General features: G+C 46.6%; 1 protein-coding gene across 3 annotated transcripts in view; it reads right to left on the reverse strand.

Moving 5' to 3' along the window:
• Positions 1-6774, reverse strand: part of Pcgf3 (polycomb group ring finger 3) — a 41370-nt gene extending 34596 nt beyond the window's left edge. Inside the window, exon 1 of one of the 3 annotated variants that reach the window (XM_052198311.1) lies at positions 6560-6774. The gene's annotated coding sequence lies outside the window, so the exon portion shown is untranslated. The remainder of the gene's footprint in view (positions 1-6559) is intronic. The other 2 variants (XM_052198312.1, XM_052198307.1) reach the window with 2 other exon arrangements.
• Between the last annotated feature and the right edge of the window lie 1441 nt (positions 6775-8215).

The raw sequence follows: 8215 nt of genomic DNA on the forward strand, positions 1-8215 counted from the left end.
TCGGGGAGCTCTTTCTATGACCTGTCCACAACATGCTGTTCAGTATGCTCCATGTTGCCAGACCTCTTTCCTTCTGTGCTGACCTTTCTGTGGTAGCTGATTGTTATTAACGGTATAGTTCCTACATCCAAGTAACTTCTACTGTCTTCTTGCCTGCCTTCCTTGCCACTCCAGTTTCTTCCAGAACTTCCTGATATCTGTGGCCGCCTTGCAGAGGTCCCTCCCATAGTCAACAGATGGAGCATTCATTATCCTTCATTCAATAGGGTGTAGCTAGCCCTTGGCAGGTAGACAGTTTCCTACACTGATTAGAACTTTCCCAGAAGCTTTATGGTGAGCTTGAACACTATACCCTCTGAGACACCCACAGTTACATGCCATTCAGTCTGTGCTGAGACTCTGACTTCCTATGATCTGGTACTTCACCTGGATAGAAGTGCTTATACTATCAGTCTCTGACAACCATTGGCCTAGGGGGTAAACATAATCTCCAATGTGTCACCAAACACAGATGCTGAGGACGGAAGCCTGTCCAGATCCATGACCTCATCAACATGCCTTGTCTTTGGCTGACTGTGTTAAGGCAGTTCACCTTACAAAGCCAGCCAACAGGAGAATAAGTCACCAGCAACTCATCACAAATATGGTGGCCATGGGTTGCTGATGTATGTCACCAAGCAGAAATACTCCAACCTGAAATGTTTTACTCCAAAGTCTACCACTCTGAGCATGTCAAGAGGACAGAAAACTCAACATCAGAATTCCATGAATGTATAAGAACAGGCATCAATGTAATGTTAGACCTCTTTGAGTGTCAAGACAAAGCATAACAACACAGCCCCAGACTTCCCTGGGTTGTATCAACCCAGGAACCAACCTAACACCAGACCCCAGGGATCTATTCAGAAAAAACTATAAGGACCTTCCTTATGACAACTGTAAAATCCTGGAAGTAACTATTTGTGGGGTATGCTAAGCCCTCCACCCTGCGGGGTTGGGGGCATGGAAGCTAGGTCTGCTTCTGCTTTAAACTGGTGTTTCTCCTCACTTCCTGCAAGAGGTGACCTACCATCTGAAGTTGCTCTTTGATACTTCAATGACAAAAGTAGTATGAAAGATAAAGATATTATCAATAGAAGAATGCCCTATAAGTGGGCACAGGGGTCTCTGTCCTAAATTGCAGGCTGCTGTCACAAAGCACCCACAACAAAAGGCTTAAAAGCAACCTAAGTTTACTCCTCAGGACTGAGATCTGCGTCACAGCAGACTGTGTGGCTTGTTCAGACCTAACTCCCATGCTAAGTCCTCTAGGGCAGAAAGGATGGAAGAGCTCTCAGGATTTTTGATAAGGCGCTCATTCAGTCTTAGAGGACAAGGCCTCCAATGAACAACATTGGAACCATAGCAGAAGCCCACTGATTATAAATTCCTGCATTTGTGCTCCATTAGGATTTTTTGTTTGAGTTTGTTGTTGTTTACTTTGGTAAGCACTTAGATAAAAAAATCAAAAGGTGAAGCCGGGCGTGTTGGCTCACGCCTTTAATCCCAGCTTTTGGGAGGCAGAGGCAGGCGGACTTCTGAGTTCGAGGCCAGCCTGGTCTACAGAGTGAGTTCTAGAACAGCCAAAACTATATAGAGAAACTCCCCCCTCCCCCCCAAAAAAATCAAGAGGTGGCTGGTAAAATGGCTCAGGGTGTAAAGGTTCTTGCCTTCAAGTTCAACTCCTGGAACCCATATAAAGAAGGCAGCAGAAAACAAGACTCCACAAAGTTATCTTCCAACTCCCAGATATGTTCAGTGTTTCTGTATTCAGAAATACACAATTATAAATTTTTTAAAAAGTAAAAGCCCGGGGCTGGAGAAATGGCTCAGAGGTTAAGAGCACTGATTGCTCTTCTAGAGGTCCTGAGTTCAATTCCCAGCAACCACATGGTGGCTCACAACCATCTGTAATGGGATCTGATGTCCTCTTCTAGTGTGTCTGAAGAGAGCAACAGTGTATTCATGCATATAAATAAATACATAAAAAAAAAAAAAAAAGTAAAAGCCCTTAAGTAAGGACACTTGTGGTATGTGTGGCTTGACCCCCATTCCTGGTTTGTAGAGCATGTCCTGAGGACTTAAACAATCAAGCTGACATATTCTCAGTATAAAGTCACAAAAGCCACGGCTTATGATTTGCTTTAGGCTAAAGTTTGTTGAGAATCTAACACAGGCCAAGCCCTACCTGGAACCAGTTGACAAAGTCACTCAAACTTCCCAACTCCTCATGTGACCTATGGGCCTCCATAAGGCCTTAGGATAACCACACAGAACTCACAGGACCCAGTAAGTCCCATTGTACCACAAGAGCCAAGAAACCTACACAGCACCCACGGACCTTCTACCCACAGGCTAGAGGACCCCATGAAGCCCAATGAGACCCACACAAGACACAGGGACTGATCAGACACTTTGAGAAAGTCTATAAACATAGCCTCATCATCTATATGTTTTTTACTGTAGAATTTACTGCTAAAAGAGGAAAGTCAACCAAAGATCAATGAATTTTCAGAAGAAGTCCAATTAAGCGCCATTCCTGAGGTCCAGTTAAACACTGTAGAGTTTCTCTTTAATACAACACACTACCAACAATAGGCTGCCAAAGACAGCACCTCCAGAAAGTGGGAGTTTGCTCAATTCAGTGGATAGTCTATAACAACAAAAGTGGGTTGAGCTTATTACTAACCTCTATCCTTTTGGCTATGTGAGAAGGTATGTGGCAGAGAAAAGAATGTTTCCTTATTTTTAAAGGGTTCATCTATCTTTGTGATTGACTAGTTTATTTTTTTGAAGCAGGGTTACACTATGTTAGCCAGGCTGGTCTTCAATTTCTGAGCTCTAATGATCTTATTTCAGTCTCATGAGCACCAGCAAGGATTATGGGCATATATTACTATGTCTAGCTAAATTTCATGATAATCAACTCACAGAACTAATGAATAGTTCCAGTTTCTGAAGCATAATATACTGTTCAGCATCCTTGCATTATGAACAATAGTAAGACTTTGAGGATAACAACAGACAACAGGAAACTGACCTTCAACCTCAATGTATTTCATAAGTAAAAAATTACATCTACAACTTTAAATCCAATTTTGAACATCAAATAAACAAGACAGCAAATCATAAAAGGTCATTAAAGAATAACACAAGACCCAAACAAACATTGTTTTAAAACACAAATAACCTCTAATGGTTCTAGTGAATGACCTTGTGAACCTGAGGTAGAACCTCCCAAAATCCAGACATGACAGGGAGGTAGGTGGCCATCAGGGACCAGAGAATCCAGATGACCCTGGATAAGTACTCTGATTCATCTTCCACTCCTATCCCAGACCTGGGCTGGGAAGAAAGGGCTCCTGTCTGCAGGAGGTCTCTGAACATCGTATTCCCACAAGGAACAGATACGCCAACCTTTTCAGAACCTCATACATCTTACTAACTATTACTTACTTACTTACTAACTCAAAACATCTTACTATTTTGAAACTCACTTATAACCTAGTGCATGAGGCCCAATGTACTAGGAAAGACACTTTCTCCATATTATTTAAGGTGGTTAAGAAAATCTAGAGGGTTGGCTTATAATTTCTTCGAGAATAACATGCCAAGGCTCTCAGATACTGGAAAACCCTCACCCAGGGGTTAGATGCTATGCCCCTATATACCACTTTATTGGCAGGGTCTGTTTGCTAGAAGTTAACTACCAGAAACATTTTCTTTTATGACAGATGCCTCTTAATAGAATACATGCATGTATTACAATAATCTAAACTTTTACAGTAACATCAAAGGAATCTGATATACCTTATTTAGAGGCCTTATTCTAACACACCATTCTACACACAACAATCTTCTGAGATAGGATCTAACTCTATAGCCCAAACTGGCCTGGAATTCACTACTATAGCCAGGTTTGCCTCAAACTCAAACTCACTGCAATCCTCCTGTCTCAGCTCCTGTGCTGGGATTACAGGTGTGAGTGACCATGTTTGGATCTACACATAACTCTTAATTTGTTTATGAAATTTTCTAGGGTATGAGCCACATGATACTTAAAACTTGATAAGTGTCTGGCTGACAGCAATTCTGCAGAGCCTGATCCACCTTCTACTGGCCTAGCCAGTACCCTAACTAGGAAACCTGGCCAGGAAACCTGGAAAATCAGGTCTGGGATCATCACCAGAACCAATATCTGACTCAGGGCACTACATTCTAAGGTAGCTTGTTGTAAAGCAACATTTAAATAATATAATCCTTCAACACTATTCTATGTTTAAAAGTCCAAGCAGAGAAAAATGAAGATCACCATCAAACCTAAACAAATGCTCTGTTCTTTGCTAAAATTTCACACAGCAAAATACAATAAAGGGCACAGCAAAAGAAAAACATCAGAGGTAAGCTCTCAGTACAAGGTTACCTAGTGTAAAAGACACTTGGCAAATACGACTTTTCACTTTAAACACAACTCAGCTGACACCCATGCTAAGAAATCTAGACTTGCTTTTCCCTGAGAAACCAAACATGAAGTGGCTCAAAACGAAACATGGAACTGGCCAACTCAAGATCTCTTAGGAATCCAAACAGCCCAGAGTTTACTCTCACCCTGTCTCCTGCACTTTTAAGAGCAGCCTGACGGAGCAGAACTTCCAAAGAACAACAGAGCCATGGTTGAACACCCCAGATCTGTGTGCGAGCTAGGCCACTCTAGAATCCCCTTGATTTCTCATCTTGAAACATATCAGGTTTTCAGTGAACATCTCCATACCTGCCCTCCTGTCTCCCACAACAGAAAAAACACATCTTACTTTGTCTCCCACAACAGTAAAAACACATCTCACTTTTCCACAAATATTGGGTTCTCCATGATAGACTGACTGGTAAGAGAAATAAAAACTCTTTCCTTTTTAGGGGTGAAACAGGAGTGCTAGGTGTTCATCTATTCAAAAGCCCCTCAGTCCTCTGCTCACTGACCTCACCTACTTTCCTACCTACTCCTGGAGTGCCTCCTCCCCACTGGACACCTAGCCTCTAGCCTCTTTACACCACACCCTCAGGACCTGCTGGGGAAAGAAGAGGGAGAGTGAAGTACAGCCACTGACCTGGGGCCAAGACTAGGGAAAGGCGCAGTGCTGTAGGAGCTGAGGAGAGCAGCAAGAGACAAGCTGGAGGCTGGGGCATGAAGCAGCAAGAACAGGGCGTGCCCTTGATACCTGAGTCCTTGGAGCCCGGCTGAGCTCCAACTTTGCCTTGCAACTATGCTAAGATTCTCATCCACCCTGTAACATCAGGAAACTAGGGGACTTGTGGGAAGTGCAGGGTTTGAACCCTTGGGCTCAGATAGCTCAGGAACCCCCTTGTAAGCACTTCATAACAAAGGCCCTGTGTGGGCTAGGATGATCTAAACTTCCCAATGCCCAGTAATCTTTTCAGCAGAGTTAGGGGGTTGATTTCTAGAGTCCCAGGCCCTCCCTGCCTTAAAGTTCCAACTATTATCTCTGAGGACCATCCGCATGGTTCAGCTCCAAGGCTTTCATTTTAAAGGGACCCACCTTTGGTCCTGTTTGTCCAGAAGCCTGTCTATATTCTGAACTCTCCTAACAGTTCACCCTCAGGGTCCCAAACTGCTCAAAGGACTGCCATAGTGGTCCAGATACCTTTGAGCCAGCTTTGATTTCCTAGCTCTCTACAGATTTGTCCCAGAGTCCTGACCTTCCGATGGCCTTGTCCGAGCACCCTGGCTCTCTGTGGGGTGGTCTCAGGGTCTTAACCCTCCTCTGTAATCTCTCTGTAGTTGGCCCATCTCAGTGATTCTGCCATTTTCTAGGTACTGCCAGGTCCTGAGAGCCATTCTTCCTCAATGACCTTTCCTAGAATCTTGTCAGGTCTCTAATACTGACTCTCCCCCAAGTGTCCATTCCAAGAGTCGGGGCTCCACCTGTCCTGGGATCCCAAAACTATGAGAGATCTGCCCAGTCCTAACGACTGTTCAGTGACTAGCACTCAGTAATTCTGGCCTGGTCTGGGTCCTGCCTGGTCTGCGGTCCTGATCTCCCTGGATCCAGCCTGGCCCAGACTTCTGTTCTTCCGGGGTCCTGTTCTCTGTAATCGTGCCTGGTGCCAGGTCTAGTCGGACTGAGCTCCTTGTCTTCCCTAGGTCCTGCTTTCTCGGGGTCCAGACTGCTCGGAATCCACCTCGGTTCGTGTTCTGCCTGGTCTAGGATTCTGCCCACCCCTGGTCCAGGGTCCAGCCTGGTGCAGGCTCTTCCCCTGGTTCTGTCTAGTCCAGGCTCCTGTCCTCCCGGGGTCCGGATTGTTCCGGGATCCAGCATGGCCCAGGGTTCTGCCCTCCCGGGGTCCAGACCTCCCAAGTCCTGGCCTTCTCGCAGGCTTTTAGGGTCCCGCCTCCCGGGCCTGCCGGGGGCGCTGGGCTCGCAGCCTTCTGCCGACCACGGGCCGAGGCCGCGGCCTGAGGAGCGGGCGCGCGGGCCAGGCCGGGCGGGGCGGGCTCACTGACCTGCGTCTCGGGCGGCGGGCGAGCGGGCGCACGCGGGGGCTCGCCGGGAGGGGGAGGGGGCGCCGCTCCCTCTGGGTCCCCCCCAAGAGGAGGAGAAAAAGCCGTGCAGAGTTTAAAACAAAGAGGCGGAAATGCCCGAATCCAGCCGAGTGCGGAGTCGGGGGCGCCGCGGCTAGAGCATGCGCAGTGTGTGGCTCAGCTCCCACCTCGCAAACGAGAGAGGCGGGGCCTCTGGAAGGCGGAGCCTATAGGGGTGGGGTGCGGGAGGGGCCAGAGGGCGCAGGCGCGTGCAGGCTGCATTTGACTCAGGAAGCTGGCACGGCCGAGACAGACAGGGTGGAGATCGGGGGCGTGGTCACAAGGTGAGAGGTGGGTCAGGAGGCGTGGTCAGAAGCACACCCTGGAAAAACTCCGCCCCGCTGGAGATCAAGAATCTGTAGACAGGCAACTGCTTGGGTTGGAAACGACTGGAACACGGGTTTCCTCCCCCATAAGTCTTCTTATATTCTTGTCCTTTCTTGGAATCACTGTGGACACAGAGAGAGATCCTTCTGCTGGCCTTTCAGACCGTGGAAACCCACAGTTCGTTCATTTGTCCACTGTGCGTTGTGACCAGTTTGTCACTGGCAGAGGGCATAAAGAGAAAAAAGGAAGTCTGTTCTTATATATCTATTTAGTATTTTCTAGAAAGGGTTTCTCTGTGTTGCCCTGGCCGGCCTCGAAGTAATGTAGATCTGTTTGCCTCTGCCTCCCCAAGTGTTGGGACTAAAGGAGTGCCCTACCACGCTGGACTGGAAATCTGTTCTTAGGAAACAAAATGGTTGTGGCAGCTGTATGCTAGACAGGGGGTGGACAAGGAAGCAGCTAGAGGCCGACCAGCAGGTGTTTGGGGAAGGGGCATGCAAAGAATCCAACAATGGTATATGTACAATGAGGTTAAAAGGGGCAACTTAAAAGTCTTGCTGGGGTCCTGTGGATGGTCCCTCAGAGCTAAGACTCCCTAGGAAACAGAATGGGGTCCCAGGAAGGCCTAGAAGTCAATCTTCCACTAGCAGCCTTCAGATGAAGATGTAAATTCTCAGCAGCTCCTGCACCATGCCTGCCTGGATGCTGCCATGTCCCTGTCTTGATGATAATGGACTGAACCTCTGAACCTGTAAGCCAGCCCCAGTTGAATGTTGTCCTTTGAAAGAGTTGTTGTGGTCATGGTGTTTCTTCACAGTAATGAAACCCTAACTAAGACACCCCCCAAAAGAAGTAGCACCCTAGACAGAAAACCATTGGAGAGAACTCTTAAAACTTGTGATAAAAGACTGGAGAGATGGCTCAGTGGTTAAGATCACTGACTGCTCTTCCAAAGGTCCTGAGTTCAATCCCCAGCAGCCACATGGTGTCTCACAACCATGTAAAGGGATCTGATCCCCTCTTCTGGTGTGTCTGGAAACAGTGTACTCATATAAATAAAATAAATTTAAAAGAATAAAGCAAGCTGGAGAGTTGGCTCAGTGGTTAAAAGCACTGACTGTTCTTCCAAAGGTCTTGAGTTCAATTCCCAGAAATCATGTGGCTCACAATCATCTGTAATGGGATTTGATGCCTTCTTCTGGTATGTCTAAAGACCGCTACAGTGTATTTATATGCATTAAATAAATAAAT

This window comes from Apodemus sylvaticus, chromosome 11, assembly GCF_947179515.1.
Source record: "Apodemus sylvaticus chromosome 11, mApoSyl1.1, whole genome shotgun sequence".
NCBI classification, from domain to species: Eukaryota; Metazoa; Chordata; class Mammalia; order Rodentia; family Muridae; genus Apodemus; species Apodemus sylvaticus.